Raw genomic sequence first — 18,386 nt, 5'->3', positions numbered from 1 at the left:
TAGCAAGTTGCCATTTAGTGCTGGGAAAGGGGGGTGGGGAAAACCACCTGTAAGGGAAAGAACTGAAGATCAATCAGTTCCTGCCTGTTGGTTCCTGCCTTTTGCAATTTTTATGCCAGTGTGGAAATGAAAATGTGGGTCATGGTGAAGCAGGGTGCAGCCAAGAGGAGGGCCCCAAGAAGGGATTTGTAATGGGGTCCAGAACTCAAAGTGTCCAGGAAATATTAGAAAATATATATAGGATGTCCTCACCCCTACAAGCCTGAGCCAGGGGGGATGGGACACATGGAACAGGGCCATTCAGAGCTGTTTTGGATAGCAACAGCTTTGCAGCTAACCCCTGGTATGGTCATTTAACATATCTATAACCTTTAACTAGTTTCATAGATATGTTAAAAAGCTGTGGCCTTGTTTTGAGCCAGGGGGATGGGAGCGAATTCCACCCAAGATGGGACTGGGAAGCAACTCCCCCTTGTTACAGGCAGACTTACTATGGCAGCCCAGTAAAGCTGGAAGAATACGGGGATGCTGGAAGATGTAACTGACTGTATGAGGAGTCAGAAATGGGTCTGCAAAGGAAGATGGGCACTGGGATTTAAACCTAGGTGCGGCAGCCAAAGAGAATAAAAGGAGAGGACCACACGGTTCTGAGAGGAAAGGAAGAGGACCACGAGGTGCTGAAGTAAATAGGGGGCCATGTGGTTCTGGAGTGAATAGAGAGGACCACGTGGTACTGATGGAGTGAATAGGAGAGGACCATGTGGTTTTGGGGTGCTTCTTTTTGCCACGCGGCATAGGCAGCAGGAGAGACTTTGCCAGGAAGAAAAGGGGAGAAAGGACTCTTGCTGGTGGGCCGTGAGAAGGTGCCACATGGCTTTGGATTACTTGAGATTGCAGCAGCCACACAGCTGATGGTGCCGGGAGCCTGAATCACGGACTTCTACTTCTTTTCCTGAGATAAGGTACCCCGGACTGGGCACAGGGAGAGGGAAGGACTGTGCATCTGTGGGTATTCTAAAGGACTTTAGTATCTTATTGAAGACATTAAGCCATTACTCTAAGTCTGTGTAACTTTTAAATAAACAATTCCTTTCCTTTTCACCAGTCTCTGGCATTGAGAGACGTCTCTCCTCTGGCGGTGGGCATTTTGAACCTAGCAGGAATGTGTCAGGGGGAACCTCCAGAGACAGAAAGGGGGGGATCCTTTCTGTAATAATTTATCGTAAACCACCCCCCGCCTGCTCTGTAACAATGGAAGCTTATATTCTGAACTGTTGGCAAATAAACTGATAATACTCCATTATGCATTAAAACTGCTTACTAGTCCCTTTCCTTGTTTTGGTCAAATTTCACTCTTCTCTTGCCTATGTATATTCTTTTCTTTTTTTCACTTTCTCCAGGTCTCAATATTTCCCTTCATCCTGTAAATTTTCTTGGGCTGTTCCTTAAGTGTGAAAAACATATTTCTCTTAGGCTTTTCTCAGCAAAATCCCTCTCCTGCAAATTTATTTTCAGAATTATATTTCACCAAATCTTTCAAATCCAGTTCCCTAGTAAAATTTTCCCCTTAGAAGAGAAGGCATGAGAGAGGGCTCAGGGAAGAAGAGAAATGAGACTGAAAGTCACTAATGTATCACTCGTGGAATCCACCTCCCTTCCAACTCACCTTTCTGACTCACTTATTTGGTCTGTTTCCTGTCCCTTCCTTGATGTTCTCAAAAGAACCTATAAATAACAAAAACACCTGCTATGCAGTAGTTTTCTAAATAGTGTCTGAACTACTTAACTGTAGCTTATTTTTTTTTACAATGATAAAATATCCACACTGTCTTGATACAACATCTATTTTCAGCGAAGGACACAGAGTTCATGTTACTTCAAGTGTTCAAAGTACAGAGCAAAAAGCTGAAGACGTGGATCTAAATGTAGTAGCATCCTTACACTTTACTCCAAATTGAAGTTCAGACCATATTTTACCAGAGAGCCTCTATTTTATGTGTATGGAAAGGAAAAGGCCAGATGAGAGTTGTACTGAGCCTCTAACATAAAAATACATGAGGCACCTAGATTCACTTTGTAAAACATATATGTACACAAATAAAAAGTAATAATGTATCAGTATTATACTGATAGTTGGCTTTTTTTTACCTTTAGACTAGATGATTGTTTTAATCTTTCAGAGAAAAATTGTTGGAACTTCGTACTGAGTAGCAGAGCAAGGAAGGGAAGGGCAGTAAAAGGTAACTTTGCTTTCTCTGCTCTCTGACTGTGGTTGAGGATGGTTACAAGTTGCTCAAGAAAATGGGTGGAGAATCTACTCACTTATTTTCAGAATATGTTCTGAATATTATTTTGTTATCTTTATTTCCTCAAGTTATGAATAAGCCAGTCAAGATTATATACACCCAGTCTATGTTCTGTTCTCAGGAAAGTATTTACTCCTTAAACAATGTGTCATTAATCATTCACGTTGTTAATTGAATTAATTGAAAGTATCTGATATATATTGTCCAAAGTTACTGAATATTTCAATAGTTTAAAATCTTTGTTTTCTTTATCTCGATTAAACCCCAACATCTCTTAGAAGAAAGAAAACCAGAACTGTTATGCTCACTTTAGGCACAGGCAAACTGAGGGCCAGGGAAATTTACAACTAGAATTACAATCAGTGGTTAGATGTTGAAGAACCAGCTCTCCTGGGGAGAGGGGAGAAAGTCCCAAACCCTGGTTTGTAGCATTTGCCAATTCTTATGGTGAAAAACCTTCAACCATGGTTGACCTCAAGATATCAATGTGAAGTCATTGAACATGAAGTTGGGAAGAGATGCACATAACTGGTTCTTGCAACAGCAGCTCAGCACCCTGTTGTTTCATGGCACCGGAGTGTAGCACCTTTAAGAATGCATTTCACTCTTCTAGGTTATTTTGAATGAAGTTACAGTAACCAAGAGCCAGTCTAAGGAAAAAAAAAAAAAAGAACTCACAGTATGGATGTGGTGTATGGTGGTTTCTCATGGAACATAAAGAGGAACTGACCCACTGGGCCTCATGATATGTGGGGACAATGTTATATGTCTGGGGGCTTGTGGAGAGCAGGACCGATAAAATAGCATTGGTCCAGTCAAGATAGCAGAAAGTGTATGAAACAAAGTGGAGTCGCTCATGTCAACAAAAATGGCGGTCAGCCAGCCATGACACTTAGGTTCAAGAGGGAAACTACCTAAGTCAGAGCAGACACATCTGGCAAGGAGACACACCTAAGATATCCATACACATGACCAGAATAGTCACGTCTGTAGTGTGGGGCCACCCATAAAGAGAGGCTCTTGGGGAAATTCCTCACTTGATATCAGGGGTGCCAACACATTTATCAAAAAAGACTCAGAAGGTGGAGTCCACCACTTTCAAGGTGTAAATGAGGCAGGCTCCATCCCACTGCTGAGACAGCTGAACTCCACGCACCAGGGTGCTGCTCCATGCCACACCGATCTCCCTTGTCATCTGCTGCCAGAGGCTCTGCCCTGCTGGACTGAGGACTTCGTCTGCCCTGCTGCCCACCCAGCTCCGGAGATCCTTCCTTGTAAGGCGCTGATGGCTCCCTTGGTCACCATGCTGTGTCCCAGACGTGCAGACTAAGACTGTGGGACTTGGGTTCATTATTCCCCAATTCTCTTGTGTGATGTTACTACTGGTTGTTTCTGAGTGATTACTATGGTTATTAGGTTAGTATAGATTTGGATTCAATCTGCATTAATAAAACCTGAGTGAATAGCATGGTCACCGGTATTGGCTTCCTGTTATTTCTCGGTGTCGGTGTCACCTGTAGAACTGGTGGTTGTACAGGCGGCTCTGCGCTTTCGGTTCTTAAGGCTTGGATGAGACAACCCAAGCAGGAATTGAGGGCTGGCTTATAGGAAAGACTACATATGAACACAGCTTGCAACAGGGCTTCAGCGATGAAATTTGAGCATTGCTATCATTTACTCGCTTCAGTTACTAATAACTCCTAATTCTGCCCTATCAGCTCAATGTCCAAATTCCAAGGGGAGATCATCTGATTGGCCCGTTTTGGGTACGTTATCCAGGGCAGGGGTGTTCTTAGCATAGATGCAGCTATTGGGGCCTCACCCTCATGGACAGAGGCAGTTTCTGGAGAAGCAGGAAACACACACCCTTCAGTTAGGAATTAGGCATCTAATTTGCACTTGCACTGGGTTGTCCACCACCCATGCACACTTTTCTAGACAACACGGTGTTAACATGTCCTCCCTTCATGAGTCAAGACTTCTCAGGGTCTTGTGTTCTTAACCTAAACTGTGAATACAAGCACCGCCAGTACCCACACTCTACGGCAATTGGGGAAGAGGAGAAAAGAGACAGAGAACTTCTGTTCTAAATGGGGGAAGAAAATAAAAAAGAGATGCTTTCAGTTAAACATGTAGAATTGGTTACATATGCACCAACAATTTTGCTCCTTCCCCAAATCTTACAAAGTTGACAATTGCAGACATTTTGAAAAGTCAAAGGCTCATTAGGATAAAAAGAATAAGACTAGAAAGAATAAGAACGTAATTTTGGAAGCTGGAAAGGAAATGGGCAAGTGAGTGGTAACTGAATTAACAATGCAGAGGAAATTGAAATGTGGGCAGGAAAGGGAAAGTCAAGACATATCACTGAAGTCCAGAAATGGAAGCTTTTGGAAGTGGAAAGTACTGTATATCTGATAATCAGGGTCTGCCTGGGGCTGAGGAGAGAGAATGTTTACAAGTATTTGTGAGAAGCAGTTACCCCTGGTCCCCTTCCTACTTCCATTTCAGTCCCGATTCTAGCTCTCCTCCCTGGTGGAAGACTAGAGAGTTATTCTACGGAGAATCTGAAAGGGAGGAAATGCAGGTTCCTGCCTCCCCAGAACAGGTTCTCCTGAATCCTCCTGACCCCTCCCTCACAGCTGGAGCTGCAGTCCCCCCAGGTCTGAATCCTATGGTCTCAGTGGGGAGAGGCTGCCCTCCAACCTAGCAGGGCCTGGCACAGGTGTGGGGAGGGCTGGGGCCAGCCACAAGAGTCTCGCTGGCGGTGCCCAGGCATGTCTGCCTGTGACTGCAGAATCTCTTACCTCCTCCCTATGTAGGTACCAGCACAGAAGTGCAATCAGTTGTGTGTGTGTGTGTGTGTGTGTGTGTGTGTGTTTGGAAGGTCTGCTGTAGGTCGTGCCTTACTTTCTTATTACTGACTATAATTTTATTTTTCTTTGGGAATTAATTGTAAAAGAATATTGGAATCTGAGATAAAGGAGGGTTTCTCCAGGCCAATTTTGTTGTGCTTTTTCAGATCGTTAGAGATTGCTGCCCACCTACTTTAAGTCAGTATTTCTTAAGGAATGTACTATTAATATCTTGGGTGGAATATTTCTTTATTATGGAGGTTTTGTGCCCCTGTTTCTACCTGCAAAATGCTTTGGGTACAACCGGTAATTGTGAGAACTTAAAAAAATATCCCTAAACAATTCCTAGTAGTTCTTTCAGGTAGTGTCCTCACTGAATGAAAAGCCTTATTCTAAATAAAAAGTTTGTTTTCAAAAAAAATTTTGTCTTCAAGCTTATTGGATCTCACAGGTAGTTTGAATTAGGGTTTCACATCCTCCCAGGGACCAACTGATAGGTCCAGATCTTCAGGAGCCTCCTTCTGTAATCTGCTCAGAGCTAAGGGTTGAGACAGAGGATGGTCCCTGCAGCACCTCAACTCTGATCTCTTCTTTGTTTTCCCTTATGTTCCCTTATGTTTTCCCTCATGTTAGGCTGTAGCCTTTTGGAATCGCATCTTCATCTAGACCATCACCTATTACATTCCCACCAGGGACTAGTCCTGGACGTTATGTTCTGTTCCCTGTATCACAGCCGAGGCTGTGAAAATTAAAACGCAAGTGCCTCTGTTCTGGCAGACAGACCTCAGTGCAAAGCTGGATCTGGTGCTCTCCTGACCTCAGTGTCTGGCTCAGAATTCATTTCTTATTTTTTTATAGTTATCCAAGATTTCTAGTCATTTCCAGAGGCTGGCAATCTAACTTACTCTATGGAAATCTTTTAAAGGAATCAGTAGTTATAAATTTCCTAGCTTGATTAGGGAAAAATGTTATAAAAATAAGTACCTTTACGATAAAGGCAAAGAGAAATCACAGGATTTGGGAATAACATGAATAGCTTGTTACAATGAAAAAACCAGAGTGTGGGAGCCAGACAGACTTTTGTTAGAATCTCTGATATAGCACTGACTATCTGCATGGCTTTGGATAAATTACTAAAAATGTTTTTAAAGCTAAGTTTCCTCCTTTGTAAAATGGGGCAAAAATAATACGGTGACTGAGAGGATTAAAGAGATAGCATATGTTAGCTGTTGCCCCTTCTTCTCTACTTCAGTTTTCAGGGCTCCCCAAATCCTCTTGCTTATGCTCCTTTTCTTTTAAAAAAATTTGTCCTTTTGTCTTTGCATTGGGACTCTCAATGAGTGTGGGACACATCTAGATTAAATTTTAATTAAATTTATAAGTAAACACTCAGGGAGCAAGTTAAAGCATATCCTCAGAGATAGAACTTAGAATTGAGTTTTTCAGTAATAAAATTTTATTTACACATTTTATTGTTAGGAATCCCAACTCTGAGCTCAACTACAAAGCTCAGGCTCTTAAGAGAAGCCCCAGTTGTAAGTAAACAGACCACTTGCCACATCTCAAGGACCCAACGCATGTCCTCAGACGTGAACCAGAGCGGACACGACAGGCTAGTTAAAACATTTTCTAACAAAGGAAGCGAAGACAATGCCATCAGGACTCCCTTCTATGTTCACTGAAACACGTTAGAAATAGACATATCCAGGGAAGTTCAGAGCTCCAGCAATCAGACGTGTAATGATTAGAAATGGGAAAATGTCGGAGTAGGCTGACTAGACAGGCAAGTTCTTGGTTTGGGTTGGAGTTGTAATAAGCTACTGAGAACAGTTTTTAAAGCTTCCAGTGTGGACACAGAACATGCACATTTAACTTCTATGACTTAGCAGAGAGAGAAGAGAATGTGCAGTGATTCTGCCCACTACTCACTGCACCAGAGAGCAAATACTCTTAAGTGAGAATGAAATTGCATGTCGACTCCTGGGGCCTCTGCTTGCCTGGTCATCTCACACCACTAAAAAATAACTCCTGTTTAGGAGATACATGTTATTCACACAAAATGGCCCTTACATGCAAGCCAGTCACTTCACTTGGTGTGGAGCCGATGAAACAGCAATCTGTGGTAATGAGAGGAGAGATTTGGCTGTAGTGAACTTGGGAGAGAAGGGATGTCTGCCTTCATTTGGGTGATTATCAAGGGTAACTTTTTGACACATGGTTTTTTCCAAGTAGGCTGTCTTTAGAATCTAACCTGGTACAATGCAATTCTACTATGGTTAAAATTTACATGCTTCACACAATAATCAATATGTTAACACTTGGGCTAGTAAAAGTGAACATGTTTTTATATACATTAGGAGCTATAAAAGATTAAACATAATTTGAATGAAATTAACCAACAGCTGAAGCAATCTACTCTCAAAATTATATGAAAACCCACTTTTCTTTCCAAATCTCAATCAAGGTGCAAGAGTGTTTATCAAATATTGAGGACATTAAGTTACAGCCACCATAAAATAAATGTTGATGCATCTAATTATTGCCCCTCAGAGGTAATGTTCTAAAATTATGTGAAATTTCACAAATAGAGATTCAGAATCAGAATTTTTCGGGGCTAGGTAAACACTGTCCAGCAGGCAGAGCAGGGAATTTTCTATTTTCCATTATCCAACAGATAACTATGCTGAGGCCTGGAGAGCAGGCAGTGCCACCAAAGAGAGCCAAATCGTTCTGTAGGTTATTTCATCCAGGTTGTGGTCGATTGGACAGTCTGGCTACAGAGAATTATCTTTCCAGGAGGTCCTGATTGAAGATAGCGGGTACGTTAGTACAAAATCCTAATAGAATCAATTTCAACTATTAAGTATTGAGTAAATGCCAAAGGTTCCACAGCACTTTGTTTGAAGGATGTGTTTCATGGAACTATACGAGTCAGAACGAACCATCGGTTTCAACATCATGGCATCATGTTGGTGATCAGCACCATAAAAATGAACATTTTGTTTCTGATGAGCACCATCGAGGTTAATCTGAACGTGTGAAACACTAATGACAATTTAACTCAACACTTACATATGCCTAAATGGTAAACGGCTCGATAGAAGACAGTGGAAGAAAGATTGGGAATAAGAGTTCCTATCTCAGTATTGACTGGCCAGCAAAGGAGACAAAGGAATGCATGCAGAGGGTTCTCACAGAAGGTGTGATGGGATTATTTATTTAAGACTTTATTGAACACTTATTTTATGCCTGGCATTATGCATAGAGCTGCAAACACAGACATGAGAGAAAAGTCCGTGCTTTCAAGGAGGTGATGATGAGGTTGCAGGGGCAGTGAGTGGAGACAAGACTACAGAGAGTCGCAATACACTGTTCTACGTGTTGCAATGGAGGAAAATTTAGGGTATGCTGAGTCACACAGCAGGATGATCCTACTCTATTCTCCTTTGAGGGGGCTTGGGAAAGTCTGCGCCAAAAGTTGACAATTTGGCTGAGTTTTTCAAGATTGAGCATAATTAGCCACCTGAGAAAGGGGTAATGTGGTGTCAGGATATGACAGAAAGAAGAAAAAAATAACAGAACAAACTATCATATTGCAAATCACAGACAGGAGAGAGAATGATGTATTCAAAGATCTGTAAATATATTTAGAGTGCCAATGTACAGGGGCCAATGTAGCAAGAAGTGAGCTGGAAAGGCAAGCAGGAACCAGACCATGAAGCTCATTGGTTGATTCCTGTATGTGCCCTGACTGGGGATTGGACCAGCAACCTTGGTGTATCCAGATGATGCTCCAACCAACTGTGCTACCCAGCCAGGGCACCTCTTACTGATTCTTAGGTCAAGAGTTAACTAAAACTAAAACTATTGATTATTCAGGAAAAAAGAGAAAAAAAACATATATCAAACACGTGGGTGAGTTTTCACTTTCGACCTCCAGGGTAGTTTTTTAGCAGGCTAATACCTCAGTGAGAACAACAAGAAGAGCTGAATACATTGTAAAAAAGATTGTGTTTGAAGGCTTCAGGCCTCACTAAAACATCTTGGACTTGAGGGGCCAAACTCCTTGAGAGAAGTGAGCTTATTGGGTTAGATTTCTGCCAAGGCTAGGAATTGAGGGACTAAAATCTCAGGAAGAAAGAAGAAGATGGAAGCTGGTAGAGAAAGTATTTTCCCTTCCTAGGCCTCCCCTTCCCCTGAAGACCATGCAGAGGTGGGGCAGTTTACAATAGCCCTCAGGGTGGGTCCCCAGGACGATCAAGCCCACTCGCAGGCAATCGTCTCACGTGGCTCCCCCACCTTCCCATCTTCACTCCCCTCGACCTCATTCCTACTCTGAAAAATGGTGATTCCTAGTAAAGGAATAGCTCATAAGCCCACTGCCTGAAGCTATGCTCAATATTGAAACTAGATTCAAAATAAATAAACAGAAATGAAAACATTTTTAAGATACTGGTGATAGCTAATTAAGAAACATAATGGAAAAAACACCCCATAAGTTTTATTATGTTGTATTTTCATTATCAGTTCAAAATATTTTCTAATTTCCATTGGGATTTCTCCTTCGGAAATATAGGTTATATATGTGAAGTGCTTAAAAGGTACATGGTAAGCACCATGTAAGTGCTAGTTGTTGTTATTGAAAAGTATAGAGATACATACATACTCCTATATCTATGCCCATATAAATATACAGCATTACAAGAGAAAGACAACTTTTACATTATATGTGACAGAAAAAATAATAACAGCTTAACAACAGCTAGTATTTACAGAGTATCCTATACATGGTCTCTGTATGACAATACCATGTACTATTGTCTACAGTTTACAAATGAGGAAACTGAGGCACAGTATTATGTCCAGGTCATACAGTTGGAACATGAAGAATGCAGACAATCTTGCTACATAAAGATCTTCTGAACTATGGTCGGCTTTACATACAGAGGCATAGTAATCAGTTTCTCTTCTCAAACCCTATTCAAATAAAACAAGAAATCTCTTAAATAAATCCATAAAATATTGAAAAACCAGTGGGAGTGCCAATGGCATAATAAAACAAAATTCTGAAACATATAAAGTAGCTGGTAATCAATGGATAATAAATGCTAACAGAGCTGAGAAACTACAACCTTACTACCTTGTAACTTGAGCTCCAAAAGCTAGCAGGACTGGGAAAAAGTACTGCCTATGAAGGCTGCCAGATACTGCAGAGGCAACATCCCCACCGCCAGGGAGAAGCTGCCTCTGGAATTGATTCCCAGACTGATGGTGTAAAGTGAATGTTCCAGAATGGGCCCTCGGCTGGAGAAGAAAGCTTCCTTAGGATCCAGGTTCCCAGGGCCGTCATGAGGGACATGGAGACCTCATACCCACAACGTGGAAAGTCAGCATGCTCCGTCCATCTTTAGATAACTACACAGTTTTGGGCAATGCCAAGATCAAGGACCCATCTCAGCAAGCACAGCTAGCAGCTGCTGAGAAATTCAAAGTTCAAGGTGAAGCCATTTGAACCATTCAATAAAAATACAGACTCTTACTGCTTAAGAGGAGAGTGAAGAGGGGACATTAACGAGCCAAGTGTGGAATTAAGGACATGGAATTGGTCATGTCACAAGCAAATGTGTCAAGAGCAAAGGCAGTCAGAACAATAGTGATGACGCTGTACATGCTGTCAGGGAATTAACAAGGTAGCCGTCTGAAAATGAGAACTCTTGTTTGTGTTTGTGTTTTAGAAGAGTGACTGCAGCTTGGTTTTAAATTTGTGGTTTTTATCATTAATAATGTTACAGTTTCTGGTTCATACTTCTTGGCCCACCAATACTACTTTAAGGGAAATAATAAGAAAAATGCAAAGAAAAATTTATGTTTTCATGCTTATACAAACATTATTAATAATAGCCTTGGCCCTCCCCTTTTACCATAAAAGAAAAAAAGCAAACAAAACACCCCCTCCCCAAACCAAACAGAAAGAAAAGGGGCAATAACCTAAACCTAGGAGAGAATAAATAAATGATACATCTGTGTAATGTATGCCATCTCACTGTTAAAAAGAATATTTCAGAAGGATATGAGAAAATGATCAAAATACTCTTATCTGTGGAGAATTCCCTTAGTGGAGCCATAATGTTTGGGAAGACTAGAGGGCTTAGCTAATAAACTAAAAAGAAAAAAATCTTTCTCAGTATGCATTCCTAAAGACTAGCGGGTGGAGAAGGCTTCTTATTATGTTAACGGTGTTCTTGGTCCTTAAGCCCCTCTTCTCTGGCTCTCACCCCTGTACCTCCCTCCCCACTGAACCCATCTTAAGGTTTCCTCCTCGTTGTTTTCACTGGAGTCTACAGCTAGTCAATAGGTACCTTCCGGTTTGCCCTGCAGGTGGAGAGCAAAGGGCTGGGGAAGGCAGATTCTCCTGGTCCAGCAGAGTGAGGCTGACAAAAGCAAAATAAAAAAGGAAGCACTTGCACAACATATGGTTCCCTCCTAGCAGGGACAACTCTTTGACTCAGCCTTTGCTGTGTGATTGTTCCAACAGAGACTGTGGCTCTTGCCCTCCTCTGACCTGAGACCCCTCCTAGCAAGGGGGTTCTGCAGGGAAGAGAGAAGATTCCTGGCTGCAAACGCACATTTGTTACTCCTAGGTGGCAGAATTAGGAGTCACCGGTTTCATTTTCTATGCTTTTCGAAATTTCAAGAAATAGCATATACATAGGGGAGGAAAAAAGAACTTCCCCTTGACACTTCTAATTTCTTGGCTGACATCCCCCTGTAATAAAAATAGGTTAATAGAAGAAAAGCAAGCAGAAGTTTAATAATATGTGTATCTCCTGCTTATGTGGGAGTTTTACTCAGGAAAACTGGGTAGCTACTCAATATGGCCCCAGCCAGCACCTTAAATGCCATCATCAGCTAAAAAAAAAAAAAGGAAAGATGTTGGGGGAGGGGGCAGATATGGGAGGTGGCCAGGAAAATCCCAGTAAACAAGGGTAAGGTTATTATGCAGATTTAGGGCATCACCTTCTGCATGGAGAATTTCTTGAGATTTAGAGTTATCCTTCTTCCTGTTCCTGGTACAGAGATGGAGACACCCTTACAAATGGAGATTTCCTTATAAGTGTAAATGTCCTTTTACAAAGAGTAGCTTGATTTTCAGAGCTTTTCTTGTATCTGCTGTTTCTGAAAGATAATCAGTTCAATATCATCCTTATGCCAGAGAGGCAATTTGGGGTGCCATATTCTGCTTTTCTTCACATACAAATGATAATACTTGAAAAAATTAAATCAATGCCATATTAAAGATTTTCTTTTTGTCTATTTAAGAGTTACTAACATGATCTCTTTGACAATTGGGGATTTCTTCTATGTGTTCTTGGTTTTAAAACACACTTTATTAGGGTAACATTTTTTTCTTATCACCACCATCTCTGGGTATTATTCTCATTACTGTCATCAAAACATTTCTTGTTTAGCACATGGATTTGAGCATAAATTATGTAGGCATATCCCTTTATTTTAGAAGTTGTAAAATCTAAGTTACTGGGAGTTTATAATTTTTCAAGTATAATTTTTAGCTTCCATAAAGGTAATCTTAAAACCAAAATATCCTTTAAAATCAGGGGAAAGTCTGTTCACTGAGCATTGGAAAAGATTAAAAACAAGCTCAAAGGAAGTGACTCTACTGTTATGCTTTACCTCTTGCACATGCCATTACTTTTAATCTATTTTAAATTAGCTTTTTATTCTGAGCATATGTTCTTGCATTATGCATGGCTGTCCAATTGTTGGTGTCAATGTGGGCTCTTGGTTCTTGACTTTGTGCAGGAAAAATTTCACAACACAAGTCCGGGTGATTTTGAGAGTATGTTTATTAAAGCTGGGGACAGTGAAACAAAGGAAGGGCTTAAGATAAAAGAGTCAAGATCACAGCAACAGGAATGAGCCTAGGTGGTGCTGCCTTGGCCCTTTAGGAAGTCGCAGACGCAGAAGTGAGCCAGCTGGGCTGTGTGGACTCAGGAAACAAGTTACCTAGGAAAAAGTAGGGCCTTTGGAGAGAGGAAGCAAAGACACATGACTTAGGAAAGAAGGACAGGAAAGGCATAGGTGTGCACACCAGAGTGAGTGGGTGAGTGAGAGAGAGAGAGAGAGAGAGAGAGAGGGAGAGAGAGAGAAGGGGAGGGGATAGGCAGGTAGGGGAGGGGAGGAGAGGAGAGGGGAGAGGGAAGGAAAGAGCTTGGGAGCTCACACACTGGGTCTTTTGCCTTAAGAGTTTTTGTCTGTTTTCCAAAGGCAGGAATTTTAGGGGAGATCTCAGGGAAGGATCTTAATAGAATATTCATCAGCTTTCTAGTTATGTCCTTTCAAGGTCCTTGTCTCTACTGATTAGTTGGTGCTATGGTACAGGGTCATTGGTCATTGCATCTGGTGCCAATGTCAGCCACAGCATCACTTCATCTGGTTTTTCTGATATTCTGGGCCTGGGGCTAATTTGATGCTGATCAGAACCTCATTGTCTTAATGCTTGAGAGAATGGTCTTGCAAGGGGAAGGGAGACAGGTGGGTCAGGTGCTGAGTGGGGCCAGTTTGAGTCAGCCATTTGTCCCAGTTTCCCCATTCCACTTACCAACGAACTTTCCTAGCTTCTTATCATCCTGCCTCACAATTATTCTTTGGACAGTGTCCTTTCCCCCCCTAATTATTTCTTTTCTCTTAAGATTTTAAAAAAAACCCAGTCTACTATTTAATTTCTTTTTATTTTTTACTCCTGAGACTTTTTTTTCTGTGCAATTAATCATTTCCTTTTCAGTGTTGTTTTTAAAATTGTGACTATTTCTCTTATACTCAGATCTTGGAAAGACTTTTACAATTACCTAGGGTGGGTGCTCTCTATCTTGGCACTATTGAAGTTTTGGGCCAACTCTTTATTGTGGGTGGCTGTTCTGTGTATTGTAAGATCTTCAGCAGCATCCCTGGCCTACACCCAACTCCATTCCAGAAACACCACCCACTACTTGTGACAACCAAAAAATGTTTCCAGATATGGACAGGTGTCCCCAAGGAATGGGGACTGGGGCCTGGGAGTGAGCAAAATTGCTTCCTTTTGAGAACTACAGAGCTAGAATGAGTTTTAGGCTTGTGCTACCATTTTTAGTCATAATTTATAAATGAATTATCCTCTGAAACATTAAAGCAGGATATTGTTTTGAGACAGTACACAGATAAGAACCCAGGAAATATCACACTTCCTCAACTCAATGCCCCTTCACTCCTGCTATTTTCTCTCCGCCAGTGGTGTCAGGAACAACTTTGAAGGACTGTGGCTATGATAGTCCATGCTATCAGTCTCAAAAGGTCAGACATGTGCACCCCCATTCTTACTCCCCCATCCTAACATGCACTGCTACTCAGGAGCAGAAATGTAAGAATAAGATGAAATTCGAGTTTACCTCTGTTAAAAACAAGACAACAGGTCCTAAGTGGAGTCACTTATGCTAAGCCCCACATCACCCAATTGAGATTTAATTACAGTTTCTCTCCCAGAAATGGATTCTTAAACCGGCCAATCAGGAATCACCTGACAAGCTCTCATTAGGTAATCTGATGGACTGGTCCCTGCCTTCCCCTGCAGCAGTGATTTTTAACCTTTTTCATGTAATGGCACACACAAATTACTAAAATTCTGCAGCACATCAAAAAATTTACTTTTTGCTGATTTAACAAGAACAGAAAGTGGGGTATAATTTTGATTAATCCGCACCGGACAGCTACTGTTGCATTGTCATTTTTAACTGGACAGTGAGGGAAAAGAGCTCAGTGCCCCTGACCGAATGATCAGGTACCGCACTCTAAGTGTTCCTGCAGCACATGGGTTGGAAATCGCTGCCCTGAAGGAAAGTAACCTCGTAACAACCAACCTTGTTTTTTGCCTACTGTAACTTTCTTGTTCCCAGTCCTTCTGCCTGTAAAAGTCTTTCATTTCATCTAGCTCTTCCGAGCTCCTTTGTTTTTGCTAGATTGAATGCTGCCCTATTCAAATCAATTTTTACTCAAATTCTTAAAAATGTTAATATGCATCCATTTATCTTTTAACAGTGCTCTCTCCTGCTCACGGCAGCATGATTCACAAAAGCCAATATATGGAATCACCCAAGTGTCCGTCAATGGATGAAGGGGTAAAGAAGATGCGGTCTATATATGCAATGGAATATTACTCAGCCCTAAAAAGGAAGCTCTGCCATTTGTAATAGGATGGATGAAACTTGAGCACATTTTATTAAGTGAATAAAGTCAGACAGAGGAGGACAAATACTGTATGATTGCCCTTATATGTGGAATCTAAACAAGTTGAACTCACAGAAGCAGAAGATAGAAGGGTGGTTAAAAAACTAAGTTTTTTTTTGTTTTGTTTTTAAACTGGAGGAGCTACATTGATGATCTTAGCCACATTTAGCCCAGGTTTCTTTTTCTTTTTATCAGTGACTTTAAAAAAGTACATAATGCCCCTAATGCTGTACTAATTAGGCAGCAAATACAAATTGCTAAGAGAACAGAATAACTTTAGTTCACTTTGTTAGGCAATAAAAAAAAATTATTGGATAGCACACAGAGCACACCAAAATGCCATGACTGTGTTCTTGGGAAGTGGTTCTTTTGAAAATGAAGATTTCAGTTAATATTTATTCTTTTAATCCACATTTATTGAGCTAGTACTAATGTCAGCCATCATAGTATATGCTTCAGAGAAAGGGTCCATTAAACAGATAGACTCTAACTGCAAGTAGTTTATAATCTAGCACAGGGGCAGGGTGGGGGCAACCCAAATGAGCGCACACCAAGCCCCAGTGCAGGGTACACTATGACAAAGGTCACAGAAATCACATTCCGTGTTTGAGCTTGGTATTAGAAATAGATGGTCTTCAGCTGAGGGGCATCGGGCCAGCTTTCTGTGAGATCCTTCTAAAGCTGGGGTGGCCCTATCACGTCACACTGACTCGACTGCATTCCAGATGTCAGTCAGGTTAAAGATATGAAGTGTACATGGTAGTTCAACATATTTCTATGCCTTCAACCTGTCAGGTGAAAAGTCTCTCGGCATTTTCAAGGTTCAAGGCAGAGAGACCAAGGGAGGAAATAATGCTTGGTTATTTTTTTTTTGTAATTTTTAAAACATACAGTATGATCCTTTCTAAATCAAACATGCTCTTAAGATATCTTATTGTTTTGAAGGTCTGAAAGCATTTTGGGTGAGATTGAAGGAAGCATTTTTTGGTAGAAATTAGGACACTAATTATCTCATAGCGTCAATCGTATTTGTATGCAGTTTAGATGTCCGTGAGCTTTCAGAGAAGATACCAGGTTCTTGGCGAAAAGTCAGTTCAAAGGCAGTCGGTGAGGATCATGCCACCTAGTAAGGGTGGAGAGGGGACTGGCCAGCTGGGTTAGATTTGAAAGCTCTCATGAGCAAAAGAGCCAACAAGGACAGGGAACAATGAAGAAATCCAAGAGGCAAAGAAAGAGAGTGAAGAAAAGAACTGTACCCAACTCGTGGGTAGAAAGGACCAACGAAGGATGCAGTGGAGGGCGAAATCAAATGAGGACCTGCCAGACGATCAAACAGAATGGTCACATGGAGACCAGCCGTTCATACACCTTCACTTTCCCTTAATCCCAGTACAGGCACTTTCAAATGTCTGGCGTCTTTGCTGCATTTTCAGATTTCTGATGTCTTTGTTGAATGTGAGATTAAGGTCAACCAGAACTTTGACTTCACTTGTACATGGCAGCAAATGACTAATTAGGCAGCAAATACGAATTGCTAAGAGAACAGAACTTTAGTTCACTTGGTTAGGCAATAAAAATAATTACTATATAGCACATGGAGCACACCAAAATGCCATGACTGCGTTCTTAACCGTCTTACTGACTGCATTCCCACCTGGAAACTACGGTTTAACCAGCTGCACAGGGACTTAAACACAGAGACTGATGAATAATTACCAGCTGGATCACCTGGGTTACTCAAATATTTGTTCAGTAAGTTCTGGCTGAGCACTACTATGATTGGGCACTGTTCTAGGCCCTGGTGACAGAGGAGTGAAAAAACATAATCTTTGATGAAGATAGTATTCCAGTCAAGATGTTAGATTAGAAAAGAAGCAAACAAAATACATACAATGTGTGAATATACAATGTGGATAGTAAAGCGATATGGAAAAGTAAAATTGGGAAGTGGTTATAGTTAAAATCAAAACAGAGGATCTGTTCAGACAGCAGGGTTAAGAAAAGTCTTTTTGGTGAGATGTCTCTGAGCAGAGACCTAGATGAAGTGAGGGAGTGAGCCATCATGCACAGAAGAAGAGTGAAGAAGGAGTGTACTTGGGGAATAGTCCAGGTCAGCCTGAGGTAGGAGGAACAGGGACAGGAGACAAGGAGGTGAGGAGGGTGTGGAGATGTCTTCAGAGACGTGCCCAGGAGCTAGTGAAGACTTGTAGGGCATGCTGAGATTTTTGATGTGGCATGAAGTGTGACGGGCAGCCATTGATGGGCGTGGGCAGCGGGAAGGTTGAAATAACTGGACTTACATTTGAGTAGCATCATCCTGGCTGCTGTCGGAGATGGACTCAAGAGTAAGAAGCAGGGTGACAGGAGGCTATTTTGATAGTGCTGGTGCACCGTGACAGTGGTTTGAACTAGGATGGTGGGGGCGAAGGTGAATAGTAATAGTGAAATTCGGAGTATAGTTTCAAAGTGCAGGTGAAAGAACTCTTTGATATACTGACTATATGATGCAAAAAACTAAAGTCTAGGACGATTTCAGGGATTTTGGCATAAGCAACTGAGTGAACAAACCCCTGGTTTATTGTTATGACATATATTGGGAAACTAGCAAGTTTGGGGGTGTCGTTTGCTTTCGGACTGGGTTAGTTTGAAATGACTGCTGGGCATCTAAGCAGAGCAGTCGAGCAGATAATGTGCTGCCAGAAGCACACACTATGGCCTTGTCTGCATAGGGAATTGTGTGGTGCGGTGTTGACACAACTTCAGTTCTTGTGTACGGCAGAGTTCACTCTGGATGGAGTCCTCACAACACACAGACTGTGCTGTGCTACCCTCTTTAAAAATCACCCTCACCCATGCAATATGACCTGTTGCTCTGTAACATACGTAAGAATTCTTAATTTCTTTCTGTTATTTGAAAACAACTGAGAATTCTGTGTATTGTACTCAG

The sequence above is a fragment of the Desmodus rotundus genome, chromosome 1 (assembly GCF_022682495.2).
Source record: "Desmodus rotundus isolate HL8 chromosome 1, HLdesRot8A.1, whole genome shotgun sequence".
Classification (NCBI taxonomy): domain Eukaryota; kingdom Metazoa; phylum Chordata; class Mammalia; order Chiroptera; family Phyllostomidae; genus Desmodus; species Desmodus rotundus.
The sequence above is the reverse complement of the archived record's forward strand: the minus strand, read 5'-3'. Positions refer to the sequence as shown.